The 25,336-nt window shown below is 43.3% G+C and overlaps 1 long non-coding RNA gene across 1 annotated transcript in view; it reads right to left on the reverse strand.

Annotated features, from left to right (window-relative positions):
• Positions 1 to 12,864: 12,864 nt before the first annotated feature.
• The window catches only part of LOC309380281, a 223,266-nt gene continuing 210,794 nt past the window's right edge, over positions 12,865 to 25,336 (reverse strand). The window contains exon 3 of the long non-coding RNA XR_014172801.1: positions 12,865 to 12,909. This is a non-coding gene — a long non-coding RNA (uncharacterized lncRNA). The remainder of the gene's footprint in view (positions 12,910 to 25,336) is intronic.

Below are 25,336 nucleotides of genomic sequence, written 5' to 3' on the forward strand. Positions count from 1 at the left end.
TCTGCTGGTTTGTCAATTGCACTTAGTTAAAATGGATTCACTCTTGCTGCGCGAGGGGACCGTTTAGGCAGGCTAGCTAGAGAAAATTAGTTTGACTTCACCAACATTAACTAGCCTGATAGAGTGTAATTATGATATGCCTTGTGACAAGGGAAGTCACCTGGTGCAGGAACCTTGGGTGTGTAGGTTTCGCTGTTTACTGTACTCAGTTTCGAAGAGGAAAAGATCAAACTGGTAAAGAAATGCATCAGTTTTAAAGGCACCACCAGAGCTCTTCATTTCAGTTTGCAAACCCTGTACATGCAAACTGAGAATGGCTGTAGCTCAGTGGCAGATTGCAGGCAGAAGCTCCCAGGTTCAGTTCCCTGAATTTCCAGGTAGGGTTGGGAATTTTCCGTCTGAAATCCAGGAAAAACTGCTGCCAGTATTGATGACACAGAGCTAGATGGGTCAATGATCTGCTTCAGTATCATACATTCTAATAATAAATAATAATAATAATTTATTATTTGTACCCCGCCCATCTGTCTGGGTTTCCCCAGCCACTCTGGGCGACTTCCACAGAGACCAAAAATTCACTAAAATGTCACAATTAAAAATTTCCCTGAACAGGGCTGCCTTAAGATGTCTTCTGAATGTCAAGTAGTTGTTTATCTCTTTGACATCTAATTGGGAGGGCGTTCCACAGGGCGGGCGCCACTACCGAGAAGGCCCTCTGCCTGGTTCCCTGTAACCTCACTTCTCGCAATGAGGGAACCACCAAAAGGCCCTTGGCGCTGGATCTCAGTGTCCAGGCTGAACAATGGGGGTGGAGACGCTCCTTCAGGTATACAGGACCGAGGCCGTTTAGGGCTTTAAAGGTCAACACCAACACTTTGAATTGTGCTCGGAAATGTACTGGGAGCCAATGTAGGTCTTTCAAGACTGGTGTTATATGGTCCCGGCGGCCACTCCCAGTCACCAGTCTGGCTGCCACATTCTGGATTAATTGCAGTTTCCGGGTCACCTTCAAAGGTAGCCCCACATAGAGCGCATTGCAGTAGTCCAAGTGGGAGATAACTAGAGCATGCACCACTCTGGCGAGACAGTCCGCAGGCAGGTAGGGTCTCAGCCTGCATACCAGATGGAGCTGGTAGACAGCCACCCTAGACACAGAATTAACCTGCGCCTCCATGGACAGCTGTGAGTCCAAAATGACTCCCAGGCTGCGCACCTGGTCCTTCAGGGGGCACAGTTACCCCATTCAGGACCAGGGAGTCCCCCACACCCGCCCGCCCCCTGTTCCCCAAAAACAGTACTTCAGGATTCAACCTCAATCTGTTAGCCGCCATCCATCCTCCAACCACCTCCAGGTGGGTATCATCTCCATACTGATGATACTGATGATTCTATATTCTTAAAGCCTTTATTTATTGAGAAAGGTCTTGGCTCACTTCGCGTGCAGCAGGCCTCAGCTTCAACCATGGGCATCTCCAGGTAGGACCTCCTCCACAAAATCCTGGAGACCAACTGTTGCTCACTGTGTCCACATACCATGTTTCTCTTTCTCAGTCAATCAGAGCTACAAAGTGGGAGGAAGCATACTCAGCCCTCTCAAAGTCCTTCAGCAATTGCTTCCACAGAAGAAAGACTAAGTTCTGTCCTATAACAAGAGGCCATCACATCTTAAGGATTAGATCTGATATGTAACTTAGATGCAGCAAATGGGTTACTGAAGTGGACAATTGAATGAGCCTAAATACTAGGTGTTAAGTTGTGGGTGAACATATCAGACGACACAGCGATTCTTCAAACAGCTCTTGTTTATTCACAGCCAGGACAGAACTGAACTGAAGGATTCAGTCAGCCTGCTTATATAGAGCTCCAGTACAATGTAACTGTAACAATTTTCTAAAACTATCCCATCACTGAACGTCACTTTCGATCCCTTATTTGCATAACTATCTACAGTATCCCCCTGTTGGCCCAGGGTGAGAACTTCAGTACATAACACCAGGAATGCATTCAAACGGCCTAAATCCCTTTGCGTAATAATAATACTTAAAAGTAAGCATCGTTGCTGCTGTTAGGTTCACAGCAAATGCTCTTATTCTTAATATATTGGAATGCAAGCCTGAAATTACTCTAGAGGAGGCCTTTAGATCTTGTTGAGATTCTCTCTTTAGATCAGGCCAATAGTCCAGCTAGGCAATTGTTTCAGAGCTCATGCCTTATAAGCAAAAGAACGGAAGGAGAATCCACTACCTCCCAAGGGAGACTGTTCCACATCAAACAGCTTTTACTGTCAGAAAGTTCTTCCTGATGTTTAGTCAGAATCTCCTTTCTAGTAACTTGAATTTATTGGTTCAAGTCCTACCTGCCAGAGCAGGAGAAGGCAAGCTTGTTCCATCTTCCATGTGACAGCCCTTGAGATATTTGAAAATAGCTATCCTATCTTCTCTCACTCTCCTCTTTTCCAGGCTAAACATACCCAGCTCCTTCAACCATTCCTAATAAGGCTTGGTTTCCATATCCTTTATCACCTTGGTTGGCCTTTGTTGCACGTGTACCAGCTTATCAACATTCTTCTTAAACTGTGGTACCCAGAACTGGACACAGTATTCCATGTGTAGTCTGAGCAAGGCAGAATAGAGTGATGCTCTTACTTCTCTTGATTGGAACACTGTACTTCTGTTTATGTCTTCTGTCCTCGCTTGTTTTCCCCCCAACAACTGGTATTCAGGGGAACACTGCCCCTGAACATGGAGGCTGCATTCAATGATGAAAGAAATAGTCATTTATTATTAATTAGCCATGTGGATTTCTGGCTACTGCAATTCACCATGCATGATGCCCTATGGTATTGATTTCCAAAAGTTAATTATGCAGTGCTATGCGGGTGGCGCTGTGGGTTAAACCACAGAGCCTAGGACTTGCTGACAGAAGGTCGGTGGTTCAATCCCCACAATGGGGTGAGCTCCCGTTGCTCGATCCCTGCTCCTGCCAACCTTGCAGTTTGAAAGCACACCAGCGCAAGTAGATAAATAGGTACCACTCCAGCGGGAAGGTAAACGGTGTTTCCGTGCACTGCTCTGGTTCGCTAGAGGCGGCTTAGTCATGCTGGCCACATGACCCAGAAGCTGTACACCAGCTCCCTTGGCCAATAAAGCGAGATGAGCGCCGCAACCCCAGAGTCGTCCATGACTGGCGCTAACGGTCAGGGGTCCCTTTACCTTTACCTATGCTCCCCACCATCATCTGAAGTGGCACCACTGACATTTGGTTCCCAAGAAATTAGAGAACCCCAGCTTCTAGTTTACATTTTAACTGTTTTGGGATTATCAGGACATAGGAAGCTGGCTTATACTGACTCAGTCCATTGGTCTATGTAGCTCAATAATGTCAATACTGACTGGCAGAAGCTAACCAACGTTTCAGGCAGGGAATCTTTGCCAGCTCTACCTGGACATCCTGGGAATTGAACTCAGAACCTTCTGCATACAAGCCAGGTGCTGTACCACTGAGCTACAAGCCTACCCAGATGTTTTTCTTGTTCCTTATTCCTTTTCTCCAAAATTTATGTGCCAGAAAACTGCCCCAGGGAGCAATGAGTTACTGGCAAACTGTTCAAACTGATTTACAGAATTTTGCCAGGTAAATCAAACAGATATATCAAACAGATAGAGAATTACTGAGTGTTTTTTTCTTTTCTTTCCTATTTATGCTTTCCCCCTCTTTTAAATTAAAGATGGGGAGGGGGGAAGAGTGGTTAGGTAGCTGGCCTTTAAGCCTTCAATTAATTGAACAAAGATTTTAAAATTGTTCAATTGGTTTCATTAGGAAGTGTATAATAGAATAATAAAGTAAAACAAATGATATAAAGCAGACCCACTAATTAGCTCTACATGATTGATACAGCTTTGGTCTAGGCATTTGATCTCGAACAAAATGCAGTTCCTTGTTAAGAGGATTTTTAATTGATGTGCAAAGAGGTATTAGATGATGTTGGAAAATAATTACTCAAAAGCTATTCATGCATTTGGCTGAACATAACAAATGAAGTTTGGGCACAGGATTTGGCGGAGTGGACACGTACTAATTAATAATGAGAAGAACAAGCATCTTCCAGTAGTTTTTAACCCAGTCTTTGCTAGGAGAATGCCTAGCAATTATGTGCCATAATGAGGTTGTCATCTAAACAAAATCAACATTACTTAGATGTCAGGCGACATTGCTAAAGCTGGAACCTATGGAAGATGCTCTCTTCTCTTTGCAGATGGCTATGTGGTATTAATCATCAAAAATGTTTCTAGTCCCCCAGCTGTCATTAAAATGCTGGTTGAAGGGACAGCACTGCCACTTTGCTCGATTTTAGATGGTGAAAATGATGCTATCCTGGCAGCAGAGGAGGTTCTGAAGATCCTGAGATACATGCAGTGGAAAAAACATCATTATCCAAGCCCCTGTTACCTTCAGTTCTGTGAACCGCCCTGAGATCTTTGGATGAAGGGAGGTATACAAATTTAATAAATCAATTTGCCCTAACCTAGACAGCATCTTAAAAAGTAGAGACATCACCTTGCCAACAAAGGTCCGTATAGTAAAAGCTTTGGTTTTCCCAGTAGTGATGTATGGAAGTGAGAGCTGGACCATAAAGAAGGCTGATCGCCAAAGAATTGATGCTTTTGAATTATGGTGCTGGAGGAGACTCTTGAGAGTCCCATGGACTGCAAAAATATAAAGTGATATAGAAATAATAATAATAATAATAATAATAATAATAATAATAATAATAATAATAATAAATTTTCACCCGTGTTCATTGGCACCTGTGGTGGTCCCATCCAGAATTGCTGTCGTTGTTCTGGTTCCCTTTTCCTAAAATGAATTATAGTTCCCACTAATGGAAAATTACTTTAACAGTACATCATTTCAGCTACACAGAAATGTTTTTACAAGCATTATTATTATTTTAAGACATTTATATACTACTTAATCGTTTGCATTTTTAAGGAGAGTACATAAAAACATTCCATGGAAAATGGGACAATAAAACAAAAGAATTATCATAAAACTGAAACTACCTTAAAATGCCTGATACAATAAGAAAGTCTTAGTCATGTGCCTGAAGCTCAGCAAGGATGGTGCCTTTCTAATCTCAAGTAGCAGGGAGTTCCACAGGTTTGGGCCCACTACACTGGATGGATGGCTTCTAGTAGTTAGCAAACCATACATCTGACCATCAACAGAAGCTCTCCCCAATATCTCACTGATGATGCTGGGATATGAAGGATCAGATGGGCCTTAAGACATTCTATACTTTTGTTGTTAATTCAAGAACTCCACGCTGCAACATTTTGGTACAGATCCCACTTGTGCTTGTGCGTTTGGTGAAATATTTTTAAAAAATATTTTCAAAAGGTTGGGGGGGTTGATTTTAAAAATGACAATACAGAATTGTATAACCTTGCTGGGTTACTTCCTTAATGTATTTGTACCAAATCCCCGCTTGCCACCTTCTCCTCTCTTTTTGCATACATCTGCTCTTAAACAATAGATCTGAAAATAATAATTCTTGATTACATTAATAGCCAGTTCCAATAGTGTAAATGGTAAAGGCAAGGTACTCCATATATATATATATATATATATATATATATATATATATATATATATATATGCTTTCGTAGATTTTCACGGGTACAGGAATGCAGGTTTTGGTGTCCTCGGGTGTCTTCCCGTGTAAAAGTTGGGGTGTCTAGGCGACGTTTCGACGAGGTCTCACTCGTCATCTTCAGGCTGGTGCTTTCGGCTTCTTGTTACTGGAACAGAGCAGGATCTCAGTGTTTGAGTTCCTATAAATACTGTTGAGGGGGTGTGGTGTATAGCCTCCAATGTTCTGGGCAGAGAGGAAGTTCCCAGGCTAGTGTGCCTTTTCTTCTTTTGTTCCTTAATTACTTGAGGGATATCTTGAGTGATTTCTTGAGTGATATCCTGAGTACCACTTAGGTGGGTCATTAGGTGTGGATTAGTTGCTAAAGTCTTTGTGTCTTGACCTCTTGAACTTTGTGAAGAGTTTTTCTGAGAAGATGGCTGTACTGCACTTAGTTGTGCTCTGGCTTGGCTTCGTGTATAGGGGCGAGCTGTGGTTTTGTGGCCTGTGTCAGCCAGATCTGTGTAGGGATTGCAGGGGGGTGCAGCATCCGGAGGTGCCACCATGGTTTGGCTACTGGATGGTGTCTGTAATTTATCTGTGGAGAGGGTCTGGGTTTGGGTCTGGTGTGGTTGATTGGTGATGGCGTTCTGTGTGCCTCTGGATCTGGTGTCAGTTTTTGAGGGGAGGGCTAATTTCCAGATGTCTGGCAAGCGGGATGTGTCGTCACGCTTGTTCATGTTGTGAGGGTGTTTCTCTATCTCGAAGCCAAGCCAGAGCACAACTAAGTGCAGTACAGCCATCTTCTCAGAAAAACTCTTCACAAAGTTCAAGAGGTCAAGACACAAAGACTTTAGCAACTAATCCACACCTAATGACCCACCTAAGTGGTACTCAGGATATCACTCAAGAAATCACTCAAGATATCCCTCAAGTAATTAAGGAACAAAAGAAGAAAAGGCACACTAGCCTGGGAACTTCCTCTCTGCCCAGAACATTGGAGGCTATACACCACACCCCCTCAACAGTATTTATAGGAACTCAAACACTGAGATCCTGCTCTGTTCCAGTAACAAGAAGCCGAAAGCACCAGCCTGAAGATGACGAATGAGACCTCGTCGAAACGTCGCCTAGACACCCCAACTTTTACACGGGAAGACACCCGAGGACACCAAAACCTGCATATATATATATATATATATATATATATATATATATATATATATATATATATATTAGCATGCCAATCACTATGGAAACTCACAAGCATTTACAGAGCTGGAACACTGATTAATACCTGCTGATTATTTTGACATTATAATGCTCCGATTTAAATGTAAAGAACTTCTTCATACAGCAAACTGTAATTTGCCCGAATGAAAAACTGAATTTTCCATCCAGAGCAAAAACTGCACCCACTTTATTAGCATACGGCTGAAATGCAAGACATGGCTTCACACTGACAAACAGCTAAAACTGGATTTCATATATGCATCGTATGCATCCATACTCAGTTTTAAGAAAACAGCTGAATAAGATTCCTTCATTGACTTCCCTTCCCTTCGAATTTTGTTGATTCACATTTGTTCTAGAATGAAGAAGGGTGCAGAATTGTGGCTCTGGTAGTATATATCACTGCTGAGTCCTCAGTGTTTAGCAAAGACTACCCAATATATGCTTCAAAAAAATAAAAGTAAACACCAATTGCCTCCATCCCCAGAAAGAACTTGAGTGTGGGAAAATGCAATCTTTAAGGATGTATTCACTTAGCATCTAGGATGAGATTCCTGCATTCCCAGGGGTTGGACTAAATGGCCTTCAATCCTCTTCCAAGTCTACAGTTCTATGATTCCAGGAAAAGTAATTTCCACAGAGCCCAATGAAACTTACCCACAGTTACAGAATTATTGATAACAATTTAAGGAGAGGATTGAGAAATTTTGTTCAGGTCAACAAAATTCATTTTTCTTTCTTTCACAAGTTTTATATACCACTGGATTGTAGTTTTTAAAAAGATTGATTCTTCCATCCTTAATCAGTAAGCAGATAATCACCTCTACCAAATGTCTCAAATGGAAATTCTATATACCTGTCAAAGTTGGGCCTGTGATGACCATTGTTTTGCCTTGATAAAATGACCACACCTGTTTTCTGCATCTGGTTCTCCACCTGAAATGGGGTGGAAAATGTTATTCGGCAGGGTAAAGCTCATGTGATGAATTTGCTGTATTCTTTGAATGGCAGAGGAAAGCAAGCAAGAACAAAATTATGTTCATATTCCTGTCTGCAGTATAAATCTCACTCCTTGCTGAAATCCAGCCTAGGTTGCACAGTGGGATAAAGGAGTCAAAGTTCAGCCTCTTCATTTCCTGTTTCAATAACCCGATTATTGACATACTAATCTGTCACAACGGTCTACAGCTTAGTTACCAAACAGGGAACGTTCAAATCAAGCAGCGATTAATGCATGACAAAGTGCTCCAGGTAATTCGGCAATAAGCGCCAAATCACCTAGAATTGTAATACATTTTTTAAAAAATAGCTAAAATTGGGGAAGGGTGGGAGGCAAGAGATCTGACAGGCTGTTGTCGGGTGCAAGGAACAAGAACAACAACCGCACATGCTATTTCAGAGAGGCGGCCCAGGAATCCCTATTAAGGAGAAATCAATGGCTACCCATCTTTCGAGCCGACACTAGGAGCGGCGTGACAAGGGCATCACATTTTTCCTAATCAAGCAGATTCCGCAGATGCTGAGAGTCTAGCTGAGCTTGCTATATGCAGCTGTAGTGTAGCTGCTACTTAATGGAGCAGGTCATAGTTATAACACCCCAAAGAAATCAACCAGTCTCAGCCCGAGGAACACAGAAGAAATGTTGAAAATCCAACTGCTCTGTATTAAATCACTTCCATAGGTCAGCCACAGCCTGCATGCAATAATAAAACAGTTTCAACTTCTGGCTGGTGACTGAGATCTCACTCTCTCACACAGTTTAAGAATCAAAAAAGCTGTTCTTTATAGGATCATAGAACTGTAGAATTGGAAGGGACCCTAAAGGATCATCTAGTTCAACCCCCTGCAATGCAGGAATCACAAATTACCCCTGACAGGTGGCCATCCAACCTCTGTTTACAAACCTCCAATGAAGGAGAGGGAGGGAGTCCATTCTACTGTTGAACAGTTTTTACAGTCAGAAAGTTTTTCCTAATATTTAGTTGAAATTGCTTTCCATGTACAGTGGTACCTTGGTTTTCAAACAGCTTAGTTCACGAACGACTTGGAACCCGAATGCTACAAAACCGGAAGTAGGTGTTCCGTTTTTTGAACATTCTTCAGAAGCCGAATGTGCTCTGTTTTGAGTCCCCCTGTGTTTCCTGTTGCGCTGCTAATTTGCGTCGTCCCCCCCCCCCATTGTAATTCAAACATTCTGTTTCCAATTGCAGTGTTCCGAGGTGATATTTGGAGCTTATATTTGGTGCTTTTGTTTTTGCTATTTATTTTGTGTTTTTTGTTTTGAGGCTTTTTCAGTTAATTTGTTTTTGTGACTGTGTGGATTCTAGTTCAGCTACTGATTGATTGATTGATTGATTGATTGATTGATTGATTGATTCTGGGACTGCAGAAATGCATAAAAGCCCCCCCATCCAAACAATGACTGCAGGTAAGGGAAAAAAATAATTTTAATTTTTATCATCTACAATACTGTTTTATTTATTTTATAGTACAGTACATTGTTTATTGCTTTCATTTTATGGATCAATGGTCTCGCAAGATAGTAAAATTCATGTTAAATTCCTTTTAAAAGCCTTGAACGGATTAATCCGTTTTGCATTACTTTCTATGGGAAAGCGCGCCTTGGTTTTGGAATACTTCGGTTTTGGAAGGGACTTCCGGAATGGATTAAGTTTGAGAACCAAGGTAACACTGTAATATGAATCCAGTGGTTTGGGTCCTACCCTCTGGAGCAGCATTTAAAGACTATCCCTTTCCCATCTTCTTTATGCAGCCATGGTGCATTTTACAGGAGGAGAAGGAATCCATAAGGTGTTTTTTATTACACAAAGGAGTTCAGAGTGGTGGACATGATTCTCTACACCCATTATACCTTCACATAACTCCTGTGAAGGACATGAAGACGAGGAGGAGCAACTTGCCCAATCACAATAAGGGTTGAAGTGCACTGGGACGGGGTCACACACACACACACAGGCAGGCCAAGTCTCTTAAGCAGAGATAAGCACCATGGACAGCTCTCAACCTTCCCTGCTGACTGGGGCTTCCTTGCCTGTTGCAAACACAGAGGGATGTTGTCCCAGCAGCTACCTGAGGCCCTTTGTAGGTGAGCATTCCCAGTCAGTCCTTCAACCAGACTTCAAGGCTGCAAAGTAGGAAGCAGTGCTTACTACACAAGATGATTTCTACCAGGCAGCTCTTGAGACTATTTGGAGGGTTTCATTGGTTCAGGGAGCAATAGGTGGGCTGGAAAGTGGCAGGCAGGCAAGGAGGGATGCACCAGATGCAAGCAGACCGCAGCATCCACACTGGCTTCCCATGATCTGAGCATACCCCAGAATCAGGTGTAACAGTCTAATGAGAGGGCTGTACCACAACAGTAACTGTTTAAATTGGGCCTTGGCTTCACTGTGAAAATTCATGGCTCCAGGTTCTTCTGGAAATCCCACATGCATAGATAGAATAATTTTTCAAGCTACTTTTCAAGAGTTTCGAAGGAAGGAAGGAAGGAAGGAAGGAAGGAAGGAAGGAAGGAAGGAAGGAAGGAAGGAAGGACCTAACCAACATGGATTTATCTTAATCTTTAACTTTGAAATCTGCTAATCAGACTCTCTAAGTCTCCCACCCACCCAGTCTTATTGTGTCCTGTTAATAGAGGCACATCATAACAAACAATCAATAAAAAGCATTTATAACAAATAGCATGAGAAATTAAAATAACTGCCAAGCAGAGCCATAGCTAGGTGATCTTGTGCCCCTGGCAGAACCGTCCAGATTGTGCCCCGTAGCCACAGACAGATTAGCTCTTCTTTCCACCTCTCCTCCAACCCCCTCCCTCCACCCATTCAATTCACCCTCTATTAAAACCTTTTCTTATGAGGCAATAATCAATATTTATATTTATGGACATATTTTAAAGCTGATTTGGGGGGGGCATTGCCTGTGCCCCTGGCAGGGGCCCACCTCACCCCCCCTAGCTATGGCCCTGCTGCCAAGCATCATCATGAAACACAGACAGTTCACCACAGTGAAGATGTGTTTTTTTGTCACATAATTTGAATTAGTTGCCTTATGGTCACTATTATTCTCAAAAAAATCATAAATCTAAAACATGTATGTTATTTAATAAAATTAATTTAGCCTTTATTGCAAACATTCTTGTTGCACATAATGGGCCTGTTTTCTCCTTGTGAGAACTAATACAACTTTAAGCTTTTCTTCATGTTAGCTGCTCCTAGACACAAGTGACTCCTAGACGCAAATAATAATAATAAATAATAATTTGTTATTTGTACCCCGCCCATCTGGCTGGGTTTCCCCAGCCACTCTGGGCAGCTTCCATCAAAGATTAAAAATACATTAAAATGTCACACATTAAAAACTGCCCTGAACAGGGCTGCCTTCAGATGTCTTCTAAATGTCAGGTAGTTGTTTATCTCTCTGACATCTGATGGGAGGGCATTCCACAGGGTGGGCGCCACTACCAAGAAGGCCCTCTGCCTGGTTCCCTGTAACCTCACTTCTCGCAATGAGGGTGAGAGAAATACCTGTTTGTGATTGCTAAGTTAGAGGGAGTGCCCCCATAAATGGCAGTGGCATGGCATTTGGCTAAATCTCAGGTGCCTCTGTGCATGTGCAACGAAACATGCTTAGTTTGGTCAGAATTAAGAATACACTTCCAGTGATAATGCTAAATGCATTGATTTTGGCAAATGAGCCACCATAGCCACTAGAGGGCCATCAAAATTTGTGTCCTGGGCTTTTTAGACTCATCTACCCATGTACTGGGTCGCGGGTGGCGCTGTGGTCTAACCCACTGAGCCTCTTGGGCTTGCCGATCAGACGGTTGGCGGTTCGAATCCCCACGACGGGGTGAGCTCCCGTTGCTCTGTCCCAGCTAACCTAGCAGTTCGAAAGCACGCCAGTGCAAGTAGATAAATAGGTACCCTTTCCGACGGGAAGGTAAATGGCATTTCTGTGCACTCTGGTTTCCATTACAGTGTCCCATTGTGCCGGAAGTGGTTTAGTCCTGCTAGCCACATGACCCGTAAAGCTGTCTGTGGACAAACGCTGGCTCCCTTGGCCTGAAAGCGAGATGAGCACTGAAACCCCATAGTCGCCTTTACCTTTACCTTTTACCCATGTACTATCTTAAACCAAAGGGGTGGATTGGTTGCCAGATGTGAAATATATTGCCATTATTTTCAGCTCCCCACTAGAAGGAAAGCAGAGCAATACATTTGGTTGCAGAAGTAGCCAGAAGGAGGTGTAGAAGATCCCACCCAACTGCCTTAGGGACTCCACTCTGGATTTGTATAGGGTTTACTCCTGAGGCTTTTCTTCCCTTGAAGATACCCTGCAAGGCAGCAGAGGTTCTGAACCAGAGTTTTCCTTCTCCTAGGTGGGCTCCCTTCCCAGGTTGACAAGCCCCATCTGCTCCTCACTTCCTTCTATGGCACATGCAGAAACCGGTGACTAGGGATTAAAAAACATTGTCCTTTGGATAGGTGTTTGGGCTGGCTGTTTATGGTGTGGTGTTGCTTATTAATTTTATGTCATTTTTAAATTTTATCTAACTTCTTTTATTCCCCAAACCACTTGATTTCCTTAAGACTGGAAGCCCCTTGGAAACAGGTCTATTAACATTTAGAAGCACTGTTGTAAGCCGCTCTGAGCCCACGAGCTCAGAGTGGGAGATAAATCAACCCAATAAATCAATCGGTCTCCTCTTCCATTGCTGACAGGCCAATGGAGTTATTAGCTATTTTCATAAAAAGATGGGGGGGGGGGACACACTTCAGTTTATGAGTATCTGCAGTTCTTCCAGGGTGATACAAAGTGAGGGGTGAGTAGTTGCCAAATGGACCCTTTGCTTACAGGACTGGCTTATAATAATACTTACTCAAGGGAGCAGAGCAGTGAGTTGGCCAATCATATTGATGTACAGGAGGAAGGATCACATGGTCTTATGAATCATGGCCCCTGCTCCCTGTTCATCTTTCGTGGTGCTCTTGTTCAGAACAACCAGAAGTGAAGCAGGGAGGCTGCAGTGGCAATGATTCAAGACTGTTAGGAACGATAAATATTTCAGAATTGCAAGCAATCTGCATTCCCTTCATGTCTGCAATTCCATGAACCTATTGTAAACTGTACTCAAGATTAAAAAAGGAGGGAGGGGCGTGATGACTAGATCAAGCTGCAGAAATTTAACTAACCCAGTGGAAATTTCCCTCACTTAAAAAACAACAACTATACAGGAAGATTCCACTGGAAGACAAGTTCCTAAATGGTCTGAGTTTAGGAAGAACAGAAGGAAGCATGTACTAGATAGTTCCAACTGGCAAACTGGAATTCATTTAATTTCTTACTCGCCATTTTGTCCTATAAACTCAAATACTTATTAGCACTGTAAATATGCCTTTTAACTGGCTGGCTGACAGCTCACATGTTTCCTGCGTTGTCTCCTTAAACATTTATGAGTGTTCATGAATATGCAAAATTCTCAATCTAACGCCTGCAAAATGGCTGCAAGTACAAATGCTGCGTTAATATTTCATATGGCGATGGAAGCAAATCAACAATCATAAATTTTGAACAAATATGTTGCTTCATTAATAACCAATGAGCCAGTTGCAAGTGAGCTTGCGATTTGGCATTTAATACTAAAAATGGTGTTTAAAAAGAGCTTATGCGCCGGCAGGATCTTTCCTTATAAAAGGCATCGCACAGAACCACCAGCTGGGTGGGTAGGGCGTAGAACAAGCAAGTGTAGAGACTTCTAAAAACTGACGCTCCTGCAGGATGTACCCGCTTAATGTAGCTGAAAAACACAACTCAAGAAAGTTATTGCTAGATCCACAAGAATAACTTTCATTCCCAAGTTTTTGGGCTATCCTTTTGCATTGTGAGGGGCGTTCATTCAAGATTTCCCCTGACGTACTTCCTGTAGACTGAGGCAAACAAAACTGGGCATGGTTATTAGTCCTTCTCTACATAGCTATCAGCAAGAGTCACACACTTCTCCAATCGCTTTATGCAGCTGTAGAGACCTCTTCTGTAGAAGTCGGCAGGTTGCATCAGAAGCCACGACTTGACCTCAGAAATCAGCATTTCATCGTATGGAAAAAGCTTGCCCTTCAAAAATAACTTCATGGTTAGAAAGAGGTGGAGGTCCGATGGTGCGAGGTCAGGAGAATAAGGGAGGTGAGGAAGGATTTCATAGTCACAGGACCGTGCTTCCGTCTGAGCAACATGAGAGTTGTGAACTGGGATGTTATCCTGCAGGAGGTGGACACCTTTGGCCAGCATACCACACCTCTTGATTTTGATGGCCTTCCGCAATTTCTGCAGCAGTGAAGCATAATACAGTGGTACCTCGGGTTATAGATGCTTCAGGTTACAGACGCTTCAGGTTACAGACTCCACTAAACCAGAAATAGTACCTCAGGTTAAGAACTTTGCTTCAGGATGAGAACAGAAATCACGTGGCAGCAGCAGGAGGCCCCATTAGCTAAAGTGGTACCTCAGGTTAACAATCGTTTCAGGTTAAGAACGGACCTCCAGAATGAATTAAGTTCTGCCCTTTGCCAGGAAATCTATCATCACTACTCCACGCTGGTCCCAAAGGACCGTGAGCATGACCTTGCCCACTGACGGTTGGACACGTGCCTTCTTTGGAGGTGGTGAGGCAGAGTGCCTCCATTGTTTGGATTGGGATTTAGTCTCTGGGTCATAATGTTTCGTCCTGACCCATGTTTCGTCCTGAGTAATTAGCCTGGTGAAGAAGAACATAAGAAAAGCCTGCTGGAAAAGGAGAGCGGCCCATCTAATCGAACTTCCTCTTCCCATAGTGGCCAACCAGATGCAACGGGAAGCCTGCAAGCAGGACCTGAGTGCAACAGCACTCTCCCAGTGGTGCCAGTGTGGTGTAGTGGTTAAGAGCGGTAGACTCGTAATCTGGTGAACCGGGTTCGTGTCTCCGCTCCTCCACATGCAGCTGCTAGGTGACCTTGTGCTCGTCACACTTCTCCAATCCCCTGCAATAGAGGAATCACAGCTAATAATTTTATTTTTTTAACTTGTTACCATGCAACTCCAGGCATTTTTGGATAATGCCAGTTTTCTGCATCCCACCAACCCAGTTTTCCCCGGGACTAATTTGAACCTCTGCAATTTTCAGAACCAAAAATTATGGTCTCTTGCTAGACTGAGGTAGGGAATTGGGTTCACACTGCTTCTTTGGCCCTGTTCATTTCCAGAAGGAGACTAGATTTGTGCCCCATGACCACAATCATGTGATCTGTTCCGTCACCCAGACGTGAAAACCTCCAGAATATTCCACTTTCCCTTTCATTAGGAGACACTACAAAGACAAATCCAACGCGGACCTTACCCAGGTATATATATTTTTTAACCCCATCTTAATTTTCTTAATTAGCATCAAGGTTGTGTTTTACTACCAAATCACATACGACAGCAGCCTTGAATCTTCAGTAATGGAATTCTTCATGAAAAGGAACTCTGGCAAACGATGCTTCCCTGATCCTACTGAGAAAAATCTTGTTCCAGCATAATTTGCTTTAAATCTATAATTACTTCGATTGTGATTAAATTACAGTCGGTCTTGGTGTTTCTCCTACATGGTAGCTATTCTCATCTACAATTAGGTGGAGGAATGATGCTAACTGCTCATTTCTCCTCGGTACTGACTGTGATGCTATTGTCCCCTTTTGAGCATACATAATGAAAGGGTTTAGTCCTCATCTTGTGGAATTTCACCCACCAGGTGGAGGGAGTCCCCCCACACCCTGTTATTACTGACTCAGCATAAAGAGATTCACCATGGAACTGGTGTGGTGGATCAGAGGCCAAGTTATGACTCAGGAAGTCCCCCAGTTCAAAGTGCCCAAGTAGATAACTGCTATGGTGCTGCCTTTGAAGATGGACTGGATAATTCAGTTGGCTAGCAGACTCCTAAGGTAAAGGTAAAGGGTAAAGGGACCCCTGACTATTAGGTCCAGTCGTGACCGACTCTGGGGTTGCAGCACTCATCTCGCTTTATTGGCTGAGGGAGCCAGAATACAGCTTCCAGGTCATGACTAAGCCGCTTCTGGCAAACCAGAGCAGCGCACAGAAACGCCGTTTACCTTCCTGCCGGAGCAGTACCTATTTATCTACTTGCACTTTGACGTGTTTCGAACTGCTAGGTTGGCAGGAGAGCAGACTCCTAAAGGGACCCAAATAATCAGATTCTATTATAAAACGTATCACATTCAAATAGAGCAAAAACAACAAGTCAAATTCAATATTACAATGAAATGATATAAGCATGCTTAATAAATAGCAAATAATATCTCGAGAGCCTGCCTGCTTCATCTTCTGAATCCTGAGTTCATGTGCATCCTTGTTTAGAAACATGGGTATTTACACCAGGGCCTTTTCAGATGTGGTGGCCAAGATTTGGAGCACTCTTCCAAGGGATTCTCACCTGGCTCCTTCACTGTTTGCTCTTAGATGGGCAACAAAGGTTCTTTGATTTCAATGACCCTTTGTAGAGTACCATCCTTTGCAGTGCTGCTTCCTGTTGCTGCTGCCTTTTATTGGTCAGTTTTACAAGTACAGTGGTACCTCAGGTTACATACGCTTCAGGCTACATACGCTTCAGGTTACAGACTCCGCTAACTCAGAAATAGTCTGAAGGTGGGATGATGCAACTTCAGAAATTAAGGTGTAGCGAAATACCAGGAAGACAAAACATTTATTTCCACAAACAGGGATGTTGGACAAAAAAAGAATATACAGTGGTACCTCGGGTTACATAGGCTTCAGGTTACAGACTCTGCTAACCCAGAAATAGTACCTCGGGTTAAGAACTTTGCTTCAGGATGAGAACAGAAATCGTGCTCCGGCGGCGCGGCAGCAGCAGGAGACCCCATTAGCTAAAGTGGTGCTTCAGGTTAAGAACAATTTCAGGTTAAGTACGGACCTCTGGAATGAATTAAGTACTTAACCTAAGGTACCACTGTACATTGGCTTTACTTCTGTTGTCGGCTGATTCACTTGCTTTACTTCTGATTGGCTGTCTTGGATATTTCACAGTAAGGGAGGACATAAAACCCACCCCAAGTAAATAAGTAATAAGAAAATACAAATATCACACTGAGCCAAAAAAAAATACGGTACTTTTTGGTTTGACAGAACATCAAGACTAAGCTATTTGTAGCTGTCAGAGATGAACTAAGTGGTGGAAATCAGGAAGTAAAGGTGGAGTGATGGATAAGAGTTGCCCACCTCAGGTAAGTCTGATTGGAAGAAGGCAAGGCGAATCACACAGAGATAGAGGGAGTGTCGTGCTAGGCTGGAACTGTGTGATTTTCCCATGTGGTGAACAACTGAACTGCAGGTGGCAGCTTTTTCCGTGAGAAACCTTTCAGGCCCTGGAATGACTCCATTCATATTGGCTAGCCAATGGCTCCTCCTCGAAGTGTTGATATTTTCCTCCCTCCCATTGCAAGAATCTCCTGATCTGTTGTTTTGGGAAAGAAGGGGGCAGAAACTGCTCTTCTATTCTTCCGCTTCTGCCTGACTGCCTGACTCTGTGTGTGGAGAGAGTCTTATCTTGTAGTGTCTAGATGGCTGAGTGGGAGAGGTAACACTCATGCAAGCCAGTAGTTCTTTAGTTTGTAGTATCTATTAGAAATAAAAGGAGTTATGCTTCACAGCTAGCTTCTGCGTTATTTATCCTCTGCTGAGTCTGGTGCTCACGATGCACAGTTGTGGGTCCAGTGCACTGGGACCTGTTTTCCAGGATTGGAAGGTCTCTGAAAGTGCTCTCGTCGCCTAGCCCAGTCGGGGCAGAACCAGTTATTGAGCCCAGTCGCTGCACATCGGTTGAAAGGCGTACTGACAGGAAGAAGTATGAGAGGGCTTCCTCTTCCACTTGAACCTTGCTTGAGCCACAAGGTGTTCCTGAGCCCTGGCATTGTTGGCTGTTCTCCAGTCCTGAATTGCTCCTTGATTCTGTCTCCTGGCAAATCCTAAATTACTCATTTTTCCTCATTTCCCAGTCCTAGTTCACCTCAGGCCCCTTCCTCTGGCCCAGCTCTGATGACAAGCCCCCTCATGTGGGTGGACTACACAGGAATCCTTCCTAAATTTAATCTATCTCTTTAATGGGTGATTTTAATTCATACTATGATTTCTTGGAGGGACGAGGGTGGCGCTGTGGATTAAACCACAGAGCCTAGGACTTGCCGATCAGAAGGTCGGCGGTTCGAATCCCTGTGATGGGGTGAGCTCCTGTTGCTCAGTCCCAGCTCCTGCCAACCTAGCAGTTCGAAAGCACGTCAAAGGGCAAGTAGATAAATAGGTACCGCTTTGGCGGGAAGGTAAACGGCGTTTCTGTGTGCTGCTCTGGTTCACCAGAAGCGGATGAGTCATGCTGGCCACATGACCCGGAAGCTGTACGCCGGCTCCCTTGGCCAATAAAGTGAGATGAGCACCGAAACCCCAGAGTCAGCCACGACTGGACCTAATGGTCAGGGGTCCCTTTACCTTTACCTTTATGATTTCTTGATTTCCATTCTCTCATGATACACTAGCATGCCCAGGTTGGTATTCTGCAGATCGCCAGCTTAAAGGCCATTGCCTATATTTGGCACAGATGCACACCTGCCACCTCAGATTACATTGCTTCTTTTCAGACCAAAAAACGTTCTATTTTCCAAAGGCCCATATAAACAGTTGGATGTCAAAGAACAGAGCTCCATAGTAAATGTCTGGAGAAATGAATCGAGGTCATGAAGATCAGTTGTTTGAACCTGTTGATTTGCTTTAGGCTGATCAATGCACAAACAAGCTTGTCTTTTACCTTGGTGTGTGTTTTTAAATGCAGACCCAAACAGCAGCACAGACTTGTTAAAAATCTCCAGATACTGTCAGAAAGGCCTACATTTTATGGGCTTGGGTTTGAAGGCAAAAGGTTTTTTTTTTTTTTTTTTTGACGAGGTGTATGAAAAGCAAGCTCATAAATTGTTCTATAAAGTATAAACTCATTTTTTTAAAAAAAAATCTCCTTTGGAAACTCAACTTTAATAATAATAACACTAAGCCAATCTCGTTAGATCTGTCTCATATATTTATGTGCCTGGCTTACTTTCCACACAACTTGTAATTATAGAATATTATTTCTTTTTTTGGTACGTTTTAAAGCTATGTTGCCACCAGGTTCTGACATTTTAATTTAAGCAGAAGGTTGCGGGGTATTTTTTCTTTTTTTTTCCTTTTTCCTTTTTTTTAATAAAAAAACCCCTCTAACATTTTCTATTTTAGTAGAAAGACAAACACATGAACTCATTCCTGTTGCTTTATTCCAGAATTAATTTTGTTATAGTTCTACTGATAATTTTAGTTTAGGTGCTAATTATTGGCTTGTACTTATATAACTAAATTATAAAAAAATTGAAAAAAATCTTAAGACAGCTGTATGAAAAGCAGAAACATTCCATGCTCAGAAACTGAGGTGTGTTTACTATGTCAAAAAAAAAAAATGTTGACAACATTGGATGACGGCCTAGTGTCACTATGCTTGGGCAGATGTTGAGTGCCTAACATAGGTATAATTCTACTTTTTCGATACCAGTTCTGAGGGCTTGGAATTGGGAAGAGAAACTTCATGCTGAGCAACTGCAGTGGCCCCCATCTTTCCCTTCTTCTCAGATACCTTTGAACCCCATCCCTCTCTGTGACGCTACATCAGGGCCCTGAAGCATTTTGTGGAATGAATATGGGAACTGCTGCTGCTGCCTGCCTGAGCCCTCATTTCAGTGTGGTGAAATAAGATCCTGAATAGACAAGCAATGCCTTCTATCGGGGTGAGGAACTTTTGGCCCTCCAGATGTTGCTGGACTACAACTCCCATCATCCTTGACCATTGGTTATGAAGGATGGGGTTGGCAGGAGTTGGAGTCCCACAGTATGACATGGAAAGTGAAACTAGAATTGAAAGCCTGTAGCAGAAACAAAACCAGCACTAGTGAGTTTGCTAGGACTGCTGTGTGGTCACTTGTAGACAATAAGAGAGTCACTGTCAATCTACTGCAGTCTCTTGCATTAACAAACACCCATATCCTTTTAAAAAAAGTTGTGCCCAGTGCATCACTACTGTCACGTGTCCTTGCCAGCTTAGCTGGGAAGCCACAGCTTTGGTCAGTTGGTCTGCAGTTCCTCCAAGTTGTTATGTTTTCAATAAATATAACCATCATGCCGTTTCTGAGTGCGGGGTGCAATGTTGACATCCCCAAAGTTCAGACATTCACAGTCGTATATTTATAGAGAACAGCTTTAATATTTCTCATTATTAATGGACATTGTCACTGAGCACTTGTTTGTTTGCTGTGGATGAACAAAATCATGTCCACAGCAAACAAACAAACAAATCTATCTATCTACCTCTATCTATCATCTATCTATCTATCTATCTATCATCTATCTATCTATCATCTATCTATCTATCTATCTATCTATCTATCTATCTATCTATCTATCTATATCTATCTATCTATCTATCTATCTATCTATCTATCTATCTATCATCATCTGTTGTCTTTGTCCATGGCGTTTTCTTGGCAGGGATACTGGAGTGGCTTGCCGGTTCCTCCTCCAGGTGGATCACATTTGGTCAAAACTCTCCACTATGACCTGTTCATCTTGGGTGCACTGCTCGGCATAGTTCATAGCTTCTCTGAGTTATTCAAGCCCCTTCGCCACAGCAAGGCAGTGATCCAAAGGTGGAGGGCACAAGGAGAAGGGGACGACAGAGGACGAGATGATTGGATAGTGTTCGAGAAGCTACCAGCATGAGTTTGACCAAACTGCGGGAGGCAGTGGAAGACAGGAGTGCCTGGCGTACTCTAGTCCAGTGTTTCCCAACCAGTGTTCCGCGGCACACTAGTGTGCCGCAAGACGTTGCCTGGTGTGCCGTGGGAGGAAGGCGGTCGGGGGGGAGGGGGCGCCGCACGCACCCGCGTCAGGAGCCAGCACTTACCTCCCACGGTGCAGGGAAAGACTGGAAGAGCGTCGCAGCAACGCGCACGCGCAGAGCAGCCGTAAAGGGAGGCGTGTGGGTGGAGAAAAGGAGGGAGGGAGAGAGAGAGAGCGGGAAGGGGAGGGGGGAATCCCCCTAGGTGTGAAGGGAGCGCGCGCCAAAGGAGGGAGGGAGAGAGAGAGAGCGGGAAGGGGAGGGGGGAATCCCCCTAGGCGTGAAGGGAGCGCGCGCTGTACGTTCCAAATTTAAAGGAGGGAGGAAGAAAATCCCCATGTGACGGCTTTTGCCTCCAGGACGGCATCTGCCTGCGCCAACTCGCGGCTGAGCCAGGACTTTTCGTACACGTGTGGGCGCTTCGTAGCATGTGCTCGGCTTTGCCCGGAAGCGCTAAGGAAAGCGGCTTGGATCAGAAAGCCTGGGCTCTTGCCGCGCGCGGCATTGTGTTGAAGCATGCTGGCAGTTAGTGGGTTGGGAGAGCCGCAGCACCCCATTTTTTTTTTTCATACAAACATGGTTAAGAAGCTTTGTGGAGTGTCAGTAGGTTGGCACAAACCATGACGTTTGGGGACATTAATCTAGCTCAGGGTTCTTAATACCCTGAGACGTTGCCTGGTGTCCTCTTTGAATAAGCGGGGCCTGAGCGTTCCACCAATTTAGGCCTCCTGCCCGGATGTGATATGGCTCCACCTTCCTCAAGGTGGTTCTGCTTTTAAATATTTTCCACCCTGTCACCATGAGGACTAGCGACTTCTTTTTGTAAAATATAAAATCGCTGCTCCTTGCTCTCGTGAGACTGTGTGTTTTAATTCGAAAAGGGTGTTCCGTGTACATTTGTGCGAGCTGTGCTGTAAAAAAAAGGGGTCTGTATCCGTTTGTCAGTGGCAATTGGATGGCCGGATACTGCAGTGATGGAAAAGTTTTTGAAAAGAAAAGAACTGGACTCTGAACAAAATTTGGAGCCAGATGAGAGCCCAAGTATGAGTGGGCATGAAAAGAAAGCAAAGATGGTTAGTTCAAGCAAATTCTCCGGCACAAGGCAATATAGCGAAAGCTATATTTCATTTGGATTTACTTTCACCGGAGATGCAAACCAACCAACTCCACTGTGCGTGGTGTGTGGTGAAAAGCTAGCTAACAGTGCTATGGTCCCAAGCAAACTTAAACGCCATCTCCAAACAAAACACCCTTCGCTTCAAAACAAGAATGCGGACTATTTTGTTCGCCTGCGTGAAAACGGAGAAACAGGCAACTTTCATGAGACAAACCTCAAAGGTAAATGAATAAAGTATTTTATAATTTTTCATATTTCTGTTTACTTACTATTTCATAATAAAGTAATTATAAAATACTTTCTTTGTGTTTATTTGATTCCTATTAAAGAGAGTTACTTTATATATAGTCAATATAGGCACAGAGTTAATTTTTTAACATTTTCTAATGGTGGTGTGCCTCGAGATTTTTTTCATGAAACAAGTGTGCCTTTGCCCAAAAAAGGTTGGGAAACACTGCTCTAGTCCATGGGGTCACAAAGAGTCAGACACGACTAAACGACTAAACAACAAAATCTATCTATCATCTATCTATCTATCTATCATCTATCTATCATCTATCTATCTATCTCTATCTATCTATCTATCATCTATCTATCTATCTATCTATCTATCTATCTATCATCTATCTATCTATCATCATCATCTATCTATCATCATCTATCTATCTATCATCTATCTATCTATCTATCTATCTATCTATCATCTATCTATCTATCTATCATCTATCTATCTATCTCTATCATCTATCTATCAATCATCTATCTATCTATCTATCTATCATCTATCTATCTACCATCTATCTATCTATCTATCTATCATCTATCATCATCTCTTTATCATCTATCTATGGCTATGTGGCCAGAAAGTGACAATGCAGGCATCATGAACACTCTAGACCAGCAACTCTCAAAGGATGTGATGTGCCACAATGGCGTGGCCGGAGAAGATGGCAAGTGTGGCGGGAAGATTCAAGGACACTCAAAGAGACATCTAAACATTTCAGTGTAGTATAGTATAGTATAATATACTAAAGTATCAAAACATTTTTTTAAATTTGCAGAATGTGGACAGATATCATTCTAAAATGAGAGCACGGCCATCAAGAGATTCTGCAAGCTCACTCTTCTCATTGAGTTTGTATACACATTTAAGGTACATATGTAAGAGGCTCATTTATAATTATATTTTGGGAATGATTTGTGTTCTTATGCAGCTTCATGGTTTTATATTTTCTGGATTTCACATTATAAAGTAGTTGTGTTCTATGTTATAAATCAAGCACTTCTAGGAGCTGTTTCTTTGTGTTTTCTAATGTATTTCCAATGTGTGGTGTGAGCATATTTTTATTCTCAAAGTGTGGCCCAGAGAAAAAAGATTGAGGACCATTGATCTAGACTGTAAATAAAATAAAGCAGGAACTGAATGAAGGTGTTCAATGGCCCCCAGTAGATTCCAAGGTAATTTTTCTATGTTGGCAACATGTCCATATAGGGAGTGCTCCAAACAACCTGTTTATCCTGATTTTCATGTGCAAAGTTTGTGCAGTATGTCTGGCATTTATCAAACATTTGTTCTGATTTGTTTATGGGATGGTTACGTGACAACGAACATTTATCCTGAATTGTTTGCAAGGTGTTTACACATCTTCCAATATGTAGGCTTTCTCTCTGTACAGGGTGAGGACCAAATAATTAACTCCACGGGGAGTTTCATCAGGGAAATGGGGGAAAGGACTAACCTGCCCCCACTGCAGTCCCAATCCAGACCTCCCCTCAAGTTGCAAACGCTATGTGGTGTAGGGAAAGTGGATAGAGACATGTTTATTTCCTGCTCTCATATGAGCACCCAATAAAGTTTCAAGCGCTGAATGTGCTTTCACAAAATGGTGTGGTGGTTTTAGTTTCCAAAGGGAACTGGACAAACCCATGTTCAGTAAGGGTATCAACAGTTACTAAGTTATGATAACTATATGTGACCTCTGCAATCAGAGGTAGCATGTCTCCAAAGCATTGGTTTTCAACCAGTGTGCCCTGGCACCCTGGGGTTCTGGAATGATAGGGGTGCCACAGGCAACACTGGCCTCTGTCCCTCTTTCCTTCCCTCCCTTCCTCTGATGCCCTCTTGTGTCTCTGCCTCCCAAAGCTTACTTGGAGCCAGTGTATTATAGTGGTTAAGAGCGGTGGACTCGTAATCTGGTGAACCAGGTTTGATTCCCCGCTCCTCCACATGCAGCTGCTGGGTGACCTTGGGCCAGTCACACTTCTCTGAAGTCTCTCAGCCTCACTCACCTCACAGAGTGTTTGTTGTGGGGGAGGAAGGGAAAGGAGAATGTTAGCCACTTTGAGACTCCTTCGGGTAGTGATAAAGCGGGATATCAAATCCAAAACTCTTCTCTTCTTCTTCTTCTTGCACAGCTGTTTGTTGCAGCAGCTCTGGCTACAAGCTCCCAGGTGAATGGTGTCACTGGAGCTGGCCAGGGGGTGCTTCCCAGGCCCCTGTGGGGTGGGGTGAGGAGGCACCTCTCTTTGGGGCAGGTGTGCAGCCCAGAGACCAGCTGCCCAGAGAACTCCCAAGGAGAGGGGAGAGGAGAGGAGGCTGAGGGAATACAGTGGTACCTCGGGTTACATACGCTTCAGGTTACAGGCTCCGCTAACCCAGAAATAGTACCTCAGGTTAAGAACATTGCTTCAGGATGAGAACAGAAATCGTGCTCTGGCAGTGCAGCAGCAGCAGGAGGAGGCCCCATTAGCTAAAGTGGTGTTTCAGGTTAAGAACAGTTTCTGGTTAAGAACGGACCTCCAGAATGAATTAAGTACTTAACCCGAGGTACCACTGTACTCCACAAGGGAGGGTATTTGAAAAGGGGTGAGGGGCTGCCAGCTCTGCAGGAAAGGGGTGACATAACTGGGACTAGATTGGCCTTTGACCCGATCCAATTTTGTTCTTCTTATGTTCTCTTAAGGCAGCAGGAAACCTAAATGCAAACACATTTTCTGCTACCTAATGTTGTATACAGCCACATTGTGGATTATCCTGTTTTTTGTATCGGGGGGGGGGGGATCAGTCATCATAAATCAGCCTTGAAAACTGTCTTAGAAATGCCTCAATTTAAAACAGCTACTGTGTCTTAATTGTGATCACTGGGTACACAAGAGACGTTTAAATATGCAGTGGTTACAGATCTAACTAAATAATGAAGGTGCTAATGCTAAAGCAACAAGTTTTTTTCCCTTAATCAAATGGTATTGAATTAACATACTGTATAATAATTGCCTTGTTAAGTTTAAATTAAGCCCTTATTTGAGACACATAATCTGGAGTGTGACTCACTGTTCCAACCACATTTAGATTGTTGTCAGTACAATTAGGATTCAG

The sequence above is a fragment of the Podarcis melisellensis genome (genome assembly GCF_964234715.1).
Source record: "Podarcis melisellensis genome assembly, chromosome: 11".
NCBI classification, from domain to species: domain Eukaryota; kingdom Metazoa; phylum Chordata; class Lepidosauria; order Squamata; family Lacertidae; genus Podarcis; species Podarcis melisellensis.